This window comes from Nyctereutes procyonoides, unplaced genomic scaffold, assembly GCF_905146905.1.
Source record: "Nyctereutes procyonoides isolate TBG_1078 unplaced genomic scaffold, NYPRO_anot_genome, whole genome shotgun sequence".
Lineage (NCBI taxonomy): Eukaryota > Metazoa > Chordata > Mammalia > Carnivora > Canidae > Nyctereutes > Nyctereutes procyonoides.
Genome location: NW_026575126.1, coordinates 27,740,624 through 27,755,280, shown reverse-complemented (window position 1 = coordinate 27,755,280; position 14,657 = coordinate 27,740,624). Strand labels below are relative to the sequence as shown.

Sequence of the window (14,657 nt, the reverse complement as noted above, 5' to 3'; positions counted from 1 at the left end):
CCGGCATTGTGATGCCCCCGGCTCTGGTTTTCTTTTTCAATATTCCCCTGGCTATTTGGGGTCTTTTCTGATTCCACACAAATCTTAAAATTATTTGTTCCAACTCCCTGAAGAAAGTCCATGCATGGTATTTTGATAGGGATTGCATTGAAGATGTAAATTGCCCTGGGCAGCACTGACATTTTCACAATATTAATTCTTCCAATCCATGAGCATGGAATATTTTTCCATGTCTTTGTGTCTTCCTCAATTTCTTTCAGAAGTGTTCTGTAGTTTTTAGGGTATAGATCCATTACCTCTTTGGTTAGGTTTATTCCTAGGTATCTTATGCTTTTCTTAAGAAATTCCTTAATTTCTCTTTCTTCAGTCTCATTGATAGTGTACAGAAATGCCACTGATTTCTGGGCATTGGTTTTGTATCCTGCCACATTGCCGAACTGCTGTATGAGTTCTAGCAATCTTGGGGTCTCCACCAGACTCTTGACTGTGGACAGAGAAAGACTGCTACACAGGGAGGACAGCTTTCTATATACCTTTCCATCGGCTCGATTACATGGTCCAGTTCTGGCTATAGGATATGCCTTGTTTCCTAGATTCCTTTCAAAGCTCTGATCTTTGTACCCACACTAGACATTCAAGAAGGCTGCTTAGTGACTTTTCAGGATCTTTCAATACCCTTTGTTTCCCCCCAACACTCTCTTTTCAGATCTTTACTTCCCCAACTTTCCCCATAATTGTGAAAGGTCTTATTCCTATCATAAATCCCTTATTGTATAATAGTGAAAGGTTCTATTTCTCTACTGAACCTTGACTGATAATAGTTTTTGGTACCAAATGTGGTTCGTATAACAGAACCACTGAGAATAATCTGTAAGCAGCTTCCTGATCCGACTCGATTTAAGGCCATTAATGACCCTATTACCAGTGGTGAAAGAGATACTAGTAGTTCACCATGCTAAGACAGAAAATCACTTAAACTACTGCCTGTAAATATCTATACTCAACATAAGGGTTTGAGTGATCAAGTAGTTGTTGCCACATTTTACTGCAAATTGGCATATAGTGTTGTTCACTTATTGCTTCTACAATAACTAGAAAACTTGAAGAATGAAAATAATAAACTGGAGACCCTATATTCACAGCCCATATTCCAGGTAAGGTACAGAAAGCTTCTATGACACCCCTAAAACAACTTATCTCTTTTAACTACAGTCAATATTTCTGAAAAACAAATCCAAAGTCTGATCCTGTCATGGGCTTCAAATAAAAAGCAAATTGAGGGGCACCTGGGTGACTCAGTTGGTTAAGTGTCTGCCTTTGGCTCAAGTCATGATCCCAGAATCCTGGGATTTAGCCCCATATCAGGCTCCCTACTAAGCAGGGAGTCTTGCTTCTCCTTCCACCTCTCCTCCTGCTCAAACTCTCTCTCAAATAAATGAATGAAATCTTAAAAAAAAAAAAAAAAGCAAATTGAGTTTATAAATTCATAGGGTCCTAGGATCCTATACTCTACATATTCTTAGAATCTCTATATCATAGTGCACATTCATGAAAATATGCCTGATGATTGTAGTAGGCTGAATAATGGCCCCCAAAGATATAGGTCCTAATCCCTAGAACCTGTAAATGCTACCTTATTTGGAAAAGGGGATTTTACAAATGAAATTAAGGATCTTGAGATGGGAAGATTATCCTGTGTTAGTGAATGAGCCCAAAATGCCAACACAAATGTCCTTAGACAGAAAAAAAACACAAATACTCGAGAAGGCAGTGTGAAGATAGATTCAGAGAGAGATTTGAAGATGAGGGCTTTGTAGACTAGTGATCTGGCCACAAACCAAAGATTTGCAACCACCGAGGTGGAGGACAAAGGAACGGATTTTTCCTTAGTGCCTCCAGAGGGAGCGTAGGTAGCCCTGTTGACACTGATGATCAGCCTAGTGATGATTGATTTTGGATTTCTGGTCTCCAAAACTCTGGGAGAATCTATTTTTTAAAAATTTCAGCAACCAATCTGGGATAATTTGTTACAGTAGCCACAGGATATCTATATTTTTTAAATTTTAACAATTTTAATTAAAATTTAATTTAATGGTCTCCATTCTATGTCTACTTAGGCAGAAAACATTTAAAATGTTTAGGAGGAAAACTGGTTAAAATTAAGTTTTCAGTACTCAAAAGAATCAATCAGTTACCAAGAAAGCTGGCTTACGCCGAAGAGTGCATACAACAGTTCCCCTCAGATAGTTTGTGCTTAATAAATATATTTTTTTAAGATTTTACTTATTTATTCATGAGAGACACAGAGAGAAGACAGAGACACAGGCAGAGGGAGAAGCAGGCTCCTCACAGGGAGCCCGATGAGTGATTCGATTCCGGAACCCCAGGATAACCTGAGCCAAAGGCAGATGCTCAACCTCTAAGCCACCCAGGTGTCCCAATAAATATTATTTAAAATAAATGCCAGACTCAGGAAAAAAGCAAGGATACCAAATAAATGAGATATTGCTCTAATGACATTCTGTTATGGAAAATTTGAAGCCCATCTGCTTGGTTCACAAAACTAAATGGTTAGTAATAACACTTCCATAGGGAAGATAAGTGATGACGTTTTAAAATATGAGGTCCGGAGCCGATGACCAAGAAAGAATTCTTGAGATGTCTTTGGTACAAAATGGTGGTTTTATTAAAGCACGGGGAAAGGACTCGTGGGCAGGAATTGCTGCTGCCCCAGGCCTGTGAGTGGCTGATTATATACCCAGAAATTGGGAGAGGTAGGCAAAAAGGAGATTCCAAAAGGATTTTTAAAAATTTTTTCAGCTGTGCTTTGTTCTCAGCTAAGCCCTGCTACCTCATCATAAGGACCTGTTACAAAGTAATTCTACTAATGCTTATTTTAGAAAATATTAATTTCTTTCCTATTTTAAAGGACATGAAAGGCAAAAACTACAGATCGCCACTATTTTTATTCATGTCTTTGTTTTTATAACCTAAAATATTAGTAGCAGTAATTAGACACAGTTTATAATCTAGAAAACAATTCCAAATTTAAAATTTTCTCTTTGCACTAGACTATTCTCAAATTGACTCCTTTAAACATGATTTATTTCCCATTTTGAGGTATACTATGTGTATATGTGTATCAAAACATGCCATCTAAAATATACCTATCTATATGCAGAAAGTCAAACATAATATATTCATTCTATAAGATAGTGTTGTTCCCGAAGCACTAGCATTAATAAGAAGGTTCCGGCATTTTTCAAATGTTTAAGTATTAAAATGTACCAGGATAATTAAGAATAATGTTTAGCTATTTATTTAATTCAGGCTGAGGATAAACTGAAAGATCAGGGGCCTTAAGATGTTTTTCTTTGTAGCACTCACAAATGGTAAAACTTTTGGAAAAATGTGTCTAAAATTATTTACCTGAAACTTGATAGAACATATAAAACTACTATTCATGGATTTATGGTTTGACAGTCTGTCAAAGACAAAAAAAAAAAAAGCTTTTGAACTCTAGCTATTAACTCTGCTTGGGCTAATTAAGGGAAGATTACAACCCTTCCCTAAGGACAAAATTCCATTGTTAGAATTCAAACGCTGTGTAGCGGTTGTTTTTTTTAACTACCACCCTTTCTACACAGGAAATTGACACCACTCCCAAGTAAACCTACAGTCTTAGGAGTTTTTATATTCCATGGGTTTATAAACTACATAGATTATGAGTACATTTCAGTTATGCTTGTTCAGTATTTATTGTTCAAGTCTCATGTCACTCTGCCTCCCAACTATGGGTCAGCCTTCAGCCTCTCACAACTCTATCCTCCATAGAGCTGAATAGATCTGATCACATTCCTTCCTTTTTGTAAAGTTTAACGAATTCCCTATCAATAGAAGATACAGTACAAACAAACTCACATAGAACAGTCCCTCACCACTGGCCCCGATCTAAATTCTCTGTCATAAACTATGACCTGTCTCAAACATTTTTTCTTCATGCATTCTTTGAACAAATATCCCTATTTAAAACACACTCTTTCCGGGAGCCTGGGTGGCTCAGTGGTTGAGTGGCTGCCTTCAGCTCAGGGCGTGATCCTGAGGTCAGGGATCAGAGTCCCGCATTCGGCTCCTTGCCGGGAGCCTGCTTCTCCCTCTGCCTGTGTCTGTGCCTCTTTCTCTGTCTCTCATGAATAAATAAATAAAATATTTTTAAAATAAAAATTAAAAATACTCTTTCCTTGGGGCACCTGGGTGGCTCTGTTAAACATCCAGCTCTTAATCTCAGCTCAGATCTTGATCTCAAGGTCATGAGTTCAAGCCATAATTAGGCTCCACGCTTTAAAAAATTTTTTCATTAAAAATTTCCTTTCCCTTCTTTACCTGTAGAACTTCTCATCTTGTATCAAAATACAAATCTACTCTCAGTGAAGTGTTCACAAGTTTCAAGCAGATTAAAGCCTCCATCAATGTGATTTTATACTTATATTTTGTAGTACTGGTTATGAATTTTATGAATTTAATTTTTTTACATACGTACATTTCTGTGTTTTATTCATCATTGTATTTCCTACATCTCCTTACCAGGGTATGTCACATAATAGGCATGTAGTCTATGTTGATTTATAAAAGAATACATAAACTGTACAATATGTAAATTCTCAGAAGGGAAGAATGATCCTTGAGAATTAAATTTCTGTATATAATACATAAATGATACAGGCACCCATGCCAAACTGGTTTTCATTAAATGTTTTCTAATAATTGTAACTTCACAAGTTAAATTAATAAAAGAACATTTACTGAGCACCTCCAGCATGTCAGACATTGCACCAGGTGCTTTACAGGCACTATCCTATTCAAATCTCATTTCATCGGTAAAAGAATCACTCATTTTACAGATCTAAAAATCTGTAGTTTCTGAGATATTAAGTATATAATTTCTTGCATAAAATGTCAGAGCTCAAATATAAAGCAAGATTTCTCTCAGTTAAAGCTACCAGTTCATGGCTTATAAATTTTTATAATAAGTCTTTCACATCGTCTTTGCAGCAAAGGCCAAGTGTTTAAGAACATCTATGTTTTAGAGGGCCAGTCAGCATAGTATATTAGAATATGCCTTAGACTCAGATTGGCTAATTTCACATTCTGTCCCCACCCCTTGATAAATCAAAGTATTTAACCTCTCTGCCTCTCCTTTCTCTCATCTATAATATGGGTAGAAAAATAGTATGTACCTCACAATATGGTTATTAGGATTAAAAGATAACAATCAGAAGAAGTGGTTATAACACTACAGTGCTTTATTTGAATATTCACTGAATACTTTTGTAAGACTCATGTTAGAAAATGCTACTAGAAACATTGTTTAAAATTGGCCTTAAGGGCAGCCTGGGTGGCTCAGCAGTTTAGCGCTGCCGTCAGCCCAGGGCCTGATCCTGGAGACCAGGGATCGAGTCCAACATCAGGCTCCCTCTGCCTGTGTCTCTGCCCCTCTCCCTCTCTCCCTCTCTCTCTCTCTCTCTCTCTCTCTCTCTCTGTGTGTGTGTGTCTCTCATGAATAAATAAATAAAATATTTTTAAAAAATAAAATAAAATTTGCCTTAAAAAACATGAATTCAAAAAAAAACATGAATTCAGAAAAAACTTCGTATCTTTTACAGAAAAAGTAGGTAGAGCAGGTATGTAGTTGTATGTAGACACTTCTCTTATTGGAATGATCTTCTTTTTTAGCAGTTTACCTGTTGTGACCTTAAAGTTTCAGCTTCGTCTTAACTCTAATTTCTACTCTATTTCCTGATCTAGCATACTTGTTCAATCAAAACACTTATCTCTAGACAGCAACTGGGTCATTGGTTTTTGAGTGTTATCTCCCATGTGAATGATAACCTAGTAAGAATTCTGGGTAGCCAGTTTGATAAAGAAACTGAGTACCATTCAAGCTTATAAAGTAAAAACTCTCATATTTATATACCAAACACTCTAAAATCCATATAACAAGACATTTAAAAATTCATTAAAAATATATAATCACAGCACTATATTCCTTCATTAAAGCAGACAATTAAGTTGAATGTACTTAGGATTGACCTGCTTTTTAGAGGGTCAATATTTAATATTTAGCTACCAATTCATATTGATCTAAACTTTAATAATGAATTCATACACATGAATAACAATATTAACTGCGGGTTTGATGATGCTCAATGACATTATTAACTACTGGTTTGATTTCAGTTATGCAGACGGGTCTGCAATTTACTCTTAATTTTTTTGCAGTTTCATACACATACACAAAAATTCCACAGCAGGTTAATATCAAATAGAAAGTTCCCTCTCTAAAACTTTCAGAAGAAGCTTAAAAGTTATACTTCACAGGTACTGAATGATAAGACTTGACTTTAACTGAGGTTATTTACATTTATTCTAATGTGTATCCAGTCATTCATTCATCATATTGAGTTCCTATTGTATGAAAGACCTATCTGAGGATACAAATTACATCCATTTCAGATATAACTGAGGCAATGTAAAGAGTGTGTGTAGAACCTAGGGCCAATTATTTGAACTATCTGACCTTTAATATTCTCATCTATAAAATGGGGCTGAAAGGAAATAGAATATGCTACCTGCAAAGTATGCACTTCAGCATATTGGTTATTTCAAGCTGTAGGTACTTAAAAAAACAGCAAATGCAAGGGAGGCTTTCCCCAAACCTCCCTTACCTGCCTAAAACAAAATCCTCTACAAGGAACTCAGTTGTCATAAATCTCCTCCCCAGAGGAGTTTCAACAACCAGGGAGGCCTGACTCATTACCGGAGAGCAGATTAGAAATTAACACCACACCCAGATAAACCTTCGCACAAACTATATTACTTCTTATCTATTCTTTTAAGGGCCCATTCATCTTTCCTAAAAATCACTTATTTTCCCCTAAGAGGCCTACATCTCTCTTGCCTTTTCCCTCCTAAAAATGGTATTTAATCCTGAATTCTTTTTTTTTTTTTTTAGATTTTATTTATTTATTTGACAGAGAGTGCACAAGCAGAGGGGCAACAGGCTGAGGGGAGAGGGAGAAGCAGGCTCCCCGCTGAGCAAGGAGACCAGAACCGTGAGATCAAGACCCTGAGCCAAAGGCAGCTGCTTAACCAACTGAGCCACCCAGGCACCTCTGAATTCTAAAGCTACTTCTTTGAGTTATTCAGTTTTCCTAAATGTATACCTTGTATATATGGAGAACATATGTTTTTTTTATTTTTTGTTTTAAAGATTTTATTTATTTATTCATGAGAGAGACACACAGAGAGGCCGAGACACACACACACAGGCAGAGGGAGTCCCCCCAGGGAGCCTGATGTGGGACTCAATCCCAGGACCCCAGGATCATGCCCTGAGCCAGAGGCAGACGCTCAACCACTGAGCCACCCAGGTGCCCCTGGAGAACATATGTTAATAAGCCTCTATTTTTCTCCTGTTAATCTGTCTTTTATTATAAGAGTTTTAGCTAGGAACTTAGAACATCAAAGAGAAAATTATTTTCTTCCCCTACCTTTTCTGGTGACAAAGGATGCAATGCTGAGATACCCTATGTACTCTACAGCTCGCAGGTGGGACCCCAGAAGTACTTGCAGAAGCCAGAGATGGGTAAGAATTCTTACCAAATCAGCTTTCCCTGATCTCTCTGGAATGCCCAGTCGAGAGGAAGGTAAAATTTCCTACTATCCTTTCCTTTCCAAATCAGATTAGCAGAAGAAAAACATTTATAATATTAGTTCTCCGAATTAAGATTCTTGGGAAATTTGGTTTTGGGGTACCCGTTAGTTATTGATCCTTGCTTCCCAAGGTGCAACTATTACCTTCCATTTGTCTCATTTTGTGCCCTAAGAATTTGGGTTGGCATTCTGTCTGCCTAGAGCGTGCAGGTTATTGGTTCCTGGTTGTGCAAGTGGCTCAACCATCAGGTTAGGAGCCTCAAGAATGTGGAGTTAAGAGAATATAAGAAGAAATAATACAGAATAGGGGCTGGACAGAAATGTGGGTTGCACTCCATTGGAAGCCAGCATCCTACTGACTGTTGCTAGCTGTGGGGGGCAGGGGGTAGGATGAGATGGGGCCATGTCTCTTTCTTCTGGCTATTGTTAGTAGTGGTTCTGGACCCTGCGAGGCCTGCATCTTTTCTACCTTCTCTGGGGATGTCTCTTGCATCACAGTTAAGTCATAAAAGGCTTACTGATTTTGGTTTTGAGTCGATAGGTTTATCTTTGGTTTAAAAAAACAATTTTTTTGAAAAAAATATTTTTAAAAAGGAGTTCAATACTATCTGGAATATTTACTGTTTGCCCCAGTTGAAACCTGATAAGATATTTGAAAGGATTTTTTAAAGGAGCTCTATGGTAAGTTAGTTTAATTGGAAGCTGGTATCTGGAGCCTGATGGGAGCTGTTTTATAAGGTCCCTCTGTTCCATTTCATCCTGTTCCTCCCACGAGAACTTTTCAGTCCACTGAAATCCTCTTCTTGAACCCCTACTGGCTTTATACTCTGCCAACTCTGGCCATCTCCTTCTTTTTGGCGTGATTTTGCTGAGTATAATCTAGAATTTCACTGGCTTCTTCAGGAGACCTAAGGGCTTCCCAAACTGGCTCCTCTAAGACCTCTCTCCCTTCCCATTGCTTCTGCTCCTTCCTCCTGCCAACTTCATTCAATCTTCCATTCAGTTGCCTTAAATCCTTCAGGCCCCTATCTCCCTCTGTCCACCCCTGCAAGGCTTCTCCCTCCCCACTTCAACCCTCAGATGCCTTCCGTCACTTGAACTTTAAGCCCCCTATCCTCCACCAAGCTCTCAAAGGGAGTCAGAGACAATGACCCTGACACTAAAAAGGGAAAGGGAGCTATTTGGATATGGAGCAAATGAACTTAGAGTCTTCTCAGGCACCTGGCTGGCTCAGTCAGAGAAGCAGATGACCCTTGATCTCATAGTCATGAGTTCAAAGCCCCATGTTGAGTGTAGAGATTACATAAATAAATAAACTTAGAAAAAAAAGCCTTCTCAACAAATAAACTAGTGAGTTTTCTATCATTGTCCCTGATACATGGCTAAGAATTTAAAAGAAAAGCTGGGGGACATCTGGGTGGCTCAGTGGTTGAGTCTGCCTTCGGCTCAGGTTATGATCACAGGGTTCTGGGATTGAGTCCCTTATCAGGACCTGCTTCTCCCTCTGCCTGTATCTCTGCCTCTCTGTGCCTCTCACAAATCAATAAATAAAATCTAATTAAAACAAAAAGGACGCCTGGGAGGCTCAGTGGTTAAGCAGTGGCCCTTGGCTCAGGGCGTGATCCCGGGGTCCCAAGATTGAGTCCCATATCGGGCTCCCTGCATGGAGCCTGCTTCTCCCTCTGCTTATGTCTCTGCCTTTCTCTGTCTCTCATGAATAAATAAATAAAATCTTCAAAAAAAAAATTTCATTTGTGTTTGTATGTTTTAGGTGTGTGGTATTTTTCTACCTCTGGATGGTCTTGCCAAAATGAGTTTGTAAAAGAGCTCAATTTAATTGAATTATGGAAATAGGAGTATTATACTAATTTAATATTCTCTGAGAGAAATACAGGAACTAACAGAAATGTTTTTAAGTTCACATAACTCAGGTAATCTTTGGCAAATAAGAATATTGTTTGTTTAGCTAAACAACAAAACCCAACCAAACAAAAAATGGATATATATATCCAGAGTTGTCAGCATTAAATATAATGCAGACATAAAGCTCTTCTACCTGGGTTTCCTAGTCAAATAGGCACACGTTATCTGTTACAAAATTTGTCAGCAAGAAAAATAAGATGGCTAGCTGCTTAAATTCTCATAATGTTTTCATGAGTAATCGAAATGTATTTTTTTCAAAATGTACTTATTTAAAACAAGTGAGTTAATGTAAAAGTTTAAATGTTAAAACGTTTAAAAATATAAAAATTCATAAATGAATTTTTCAACAATAATTCTTTTTTTAAAGATTGCATTTAATTATTCATGAGAGACACAGAAAGAGAAGCAGACACACAAGCAGAGGGAGAAGCAGGCTCCATGCAGGAAGCCCGATGCAGAACTCGATCCCGGGACCCCAGGATCTTGGCCTGAGCCAAAGGCAGAGGCTCAATTGCTGAGCCACCCAGGCATCCCAACAATAATTATTTTTTACAATATGTCTGCTTGAAATAGTTTTCCAAATCTCTTTGGTAACTTATGCCCTGAGAATTTTGCGAAATGAAGTTAAATTTAAATGATAGATATTCAGTGAATATGTATATTATCACACATAAGGCAAATACAGAAACATTACTAAATGTAAGTTAACCTACTTTTGGCCTCTTACAAAGCAACCAAGAAGCAGCTGCTCTTTCTGCTCATGGGTCCTGTCCCTGTGCTTTAATAAAACCACCATTTTGTACCCCACGCCCCAAAACAACCAGAGATATTGGGTCTGTTGGTAAACATGTTCTGTACCACAATTAAAAAACTGGATCATGGGGAAGCATATACCTGTAAAAATTAGGAAATGAAGTAATCATAAATTTGCCAATCTACAGAATATTAATGTGGGAACACCTGGTTGGCTCAGTCAGTAAACCATGTAACTCTTGATCTTGAGGGTGTAAATTTGAGCTCCATAATAAATGTGGAGACTACTTAAAAAAAGAGGGGGGGTGGTTGTAGTACACTTTTTCAGTTAACTAGAATATTGATGTATGAAAAACATTTCACAATTACTTCCTTCCTAGTTTTCACTAGAATTAAGGTTTCTAAGAGTTAAGCACTCTAATATATGTAATTAAAAAACTGGAAATAAGGGGGGGACTGTATACAAGGCAAGTAGGATGTATTTTGCTATGAAAAATCATGAGATAAGGGGAGAAGAAAAAAAGAGTAATTTTGTCCTAAAGTAGACTAATTAGTTGTTCCAGAATGAGGAAGAGTAGAGCAAAAGACAAGACAAAAACTAAATGGATACAGAAAGCTGGGAAGAGAGGAGAAACTTATTTTGAGTGGTCAAGTGGCTAAAACTGAATGCATTAATTATAAGGGTTATAAAAACGAGCCTTAATATAAAAAATATACTGATGTAAAACTAGAATTGAATCTATTTCTCCTAAAAGAACAAAGCTTTCTTGAACTACGGGTCTACTCTTGATAAGACTGAATGGGTTTCCTTTATCTTTTAAGTAATCTGTCTAGAAAACAAAGATCCTGTGGGGGTTTTTGTTGTTGTTGTTGTTAAAAGATTTTATTTATATATTCATGAGAGACACAGAGAAAGAGAGAGGCAGAAACAGGCAGAGGGAGAAGCAGGCTCCATGCAGGGAGCCCTGATGTGGGACTCCATCCTGGGACTCCAGGATCATGCCCTGAGCCCAAGGCAGCGCCCAACCCCACTGAGCTACCCAGGTGTCCCAAGATCTTGTGCTTTATCAAAAATAACTTCTTGTGATTCCCATTTTATCAGGTCTTTGATTACTCAAGAAAACAGTCTTCTCTACTAAAAGAGCTAAGATTTATATATATAACTATGTAACTTTCAGTATTTGCCTTCAGTGTTTTGTCACCTAGGTTAAATGGATTTTCACAGCACTAGCTACGATCCCATTTAACCATATGGTGTTTTGGTTTTTTTGGTTTTTTTTTTTTTAAGATTTTATTTATTTATGTGAGGTGGGTGGGGGGAGCATGAGCAGGGGGGGAGAGGCAGAGGGAGAAGCAGGCTCCCCAGAGCAGGGAGCCCAACGCAGAACTGGATCCCAGGATGCTGGGACCATGACCTGAGCTGAAGGCAGACACTTTACCAACTGAGCCACCCACGTGCCCCTTAATCATGTGTCTTTTTAATATTGGCAACATTCTCAAAAATCAAATCCTAAATAAAGTCTTTTGGATGTGGAACTTTGTTTTGTTCCAGAGGGTCTCCAAAGAGATTTGTTCTCTCTCCTTATAAAAAAAGGAGAGATGTCAAACTAATTAGGCTAACTTGATACGCTAAATGATATAGAAAGCATTGGTAAATAAGTGTGTGTAACTTGCCTAGGTTATATTTGTATGAGTGGATGTTACTGTGTTCTAGAAATTGTATAAAATTTCTTAAAATCTGATATATCTGGATATAATGTTATCAGTCATAATTCCAGTTATAATCTCAAAATATGTCACAGAAATAACCAAATATCCTTGCATTAGAATGAACTCTCATCAGATCTTTAACCATGGCCTTTGACCATGGTCTTTTGTCATTTACAGATAGTTATTTTTTTACACTGATGTTTTCCTGAAAGCTTTTCCAAATTGCTGTGAACCAAAAATGCTTGTCTTAGGGCGCCTAGGTAGCTCAGTTGGTTAAGCATATGGCTGGGGCTCAGGTCATGATCCCAGGGTCCTGGAATGGAGACCCCTATCAGGCTCCCTGCTCACTGAGGAGTATGCTTCTCTCTGCCTCCTCCTCTTGTCCTCTCACTCTCCCTCTCCCTTGCAAATAAACAATTTTTTTAAAAAATTAAAAAACCTTGTCTTCAAAAAAGATTCATGGAAAGAATTGTGACAAGTGCTCTGGAATACAGGCTTCTCATAACTTTAAGTTCATACCATTGAACTGGGTAAGAATTTCCAGAACTCCGTGGAAAAAACTGAAGGTGGGACGCCTGGGTAGCTCAGCGGTTGAGCATCTGCCTTCAGCTCAAGGCCTGATCCCAGAGGCCAGGGATCGAGTCCTGCATCAGGCTCCCTGCGTGGATGCCCGCTTCTCCCTCTGCCTGTGTCTCTGTCTCTCTCTCTCTCTGTGTGTGTGTGTGTGTGTCTCATGAATAAATAAAATCTTCAAGAATAAGATAAATTTAAAATAAAAGAAATAACAGTTCCAAGTAACTACTGAAGTTTGGCTAAAGAAAAAAAATAGGATTTTGTGGGATAAAGCAATTTTTAAAAATGAAAGGGACATATTAAATCTGACTGTAGCTATAGCCAGTCATAATTTTGAAAGGTCTTAAATGCCACCCTAAATAATCTTACATGTATTTTGGAGCCAATAGAGTCACTGAGTATCTCTGAGGGAAGAAGAGTAACCAGGGACTGCATAAGCTCTCTATCTTTAAGAAGCAATACGGAGGGGGTGGAGGGGGATCCCTGGGTGGCTCAGCGGTTTAGCGCCGCCTTCAGCCCGGGTTGTGATCCTAGAGACCTGAGATCGAGTCCCTGCATGGGGCCTGCTCCTCTCTCTGCCTGTGTCTCTCATGAGGGGAGAGCCTGGAAGGGGGACAGACTGAAGGCCAGTTTGGAAGCCACCGCTAGAATGCAAGTAAGAGGAGACAAGCACCACATTTAGCACGGAAGTAGCGGGAATGAAAAAAAGGGGGCGATGTAAACCGAGACGCTGAAAAAGTAGAACCTACCCTCGGGAGGAAATGTTAGGATCAGAAACGTAAACCTCAAAGTCATTCCCTTGAAGGAAGCAAGCTGAGCTGACCAATGAAAAGAAGTAAGAGCACCAAGTGAGAAACCCTACCCGATTTCGTCTTTAACTATCAAAGTTGAATGTGGACTGCAAACCAAAAAAAAAAAAAACAAAACAAAAAAAAACCTTCTTGGTTCCATTTTCAAAATACTGCATGGGACAGAACAGAATAAAAGGTTCCGTCTTTGTGCTACAAAGTCAATGAGACGGTAAGGAGTGTGCTAGGCAAGGCCCACTTGGACGTTTACCGTCATCCTTCACCTCCTGCGAGCCGGCGCTCCCGCCAGGCGGTCGGCGGGTGCAGGGGACTGGCGGGGAGCCTCGCGGCGGGAACCCTCCGCCCGCGCCCCGCGCACCTGCTCCCGCAGCCCCGCGCGCCGGCCTCCCACCCGCCCTCCCACCCGCCCGTGCGCGTCCTCGAGGCCCGCGGGAGCCGGGGCGCAGGGGGCGTCCGCCGACGGAGTGCGGGCCGCCGGCCCCCCGGGCTCCCCCAGTCCTCTCGGCCTCCCCCCCCCGCCCCGGGCGCCGGGACACGCGCGGCCCCCCGCGGCCGCCCGACACACCCCTTTCCCGGCCTCGCTCCCTCCTCCCCGCGGCACATCCCGCACGTCGGCGCTCCGGGGCTCGACGTGTCGCTCGGTCGGCTCCCGCCCTCGCGTAGCCGGGCCCCGCGCCCCGCGCCGGCGTTACCTCGGCGCCCCTCCGCCCCCGCACACCTTCCGTCCGCCGGCTCCGGGAGCTCGTCCCGGGCGCTGCCTCCCCGCCCCGGAGCCTCCGGAGCCGCCGCCGCCCCCAAGCCCGCCTCCCCAGCGGCGCCGCACGCTCACCTCCGGCGCGGCTCCACCCGCCGCGCGCACCCCCGGGGGTGGCTCCGCCCGGCGCCCGGGCCGCCCAGCCCGCTGGGTCCCCCGCGCGCCCGGCCGCGCCGACCCGCCGGCTCCCGCCGCCCTCGCCGCCGCCAGCCCGGTGCGGCCCAGGCGTTTCCGGGTTCCCGCGGTCCCGTCCCCCAAACGCTCCGGCTTCCGCCTCGGCCCGGGCAAACGCCGTTCCCGGCTCGGCTCGGCGGCCCCCGCTGCGCGCTCGGCGGCTGCGGCCCGAAGGCGCGGCGCCCTCGGCGGGGAGCCCCGCGGTGCAGGCGGCGCCGGGGGCGGGGGGGGGGCGGCCCGAGGCTCTG

General features: G+C 41.3%; 1 protein-coding gene across 4 annotated transcripts in view; it reads right to left on the bottom strand.

The window, feature by feature from the left end:
* SLC35A3 (solute carrier family 35 member A3) overlaps nucleotides 1-14,419 on the bottom strand; it is a 52,440-nt gene extending 38,021 nt beyond the window's left edge. Inside the window, exon 1 of one of the 4 annotated variants that reach the window (XM_055340506.1) lies at nucleotides 14,311-14,419. The gene's annotated coding sequence lies outside the window, so the exon portion shown is untranslated. Of the gene's footprint in view, nucleotides 1-13,421; nucleotides 13,426-14,173; nucleotides 14,277-14,310 lie in introns of those variants that run through there. The other 3 variants (XM_055340501.1, XM_055340503.1, XM_055340504.1) reach the window with 3 other exon arrangements.
* Nucleotides 14,420-14,657: the final 238 nt, after the last annotated feature.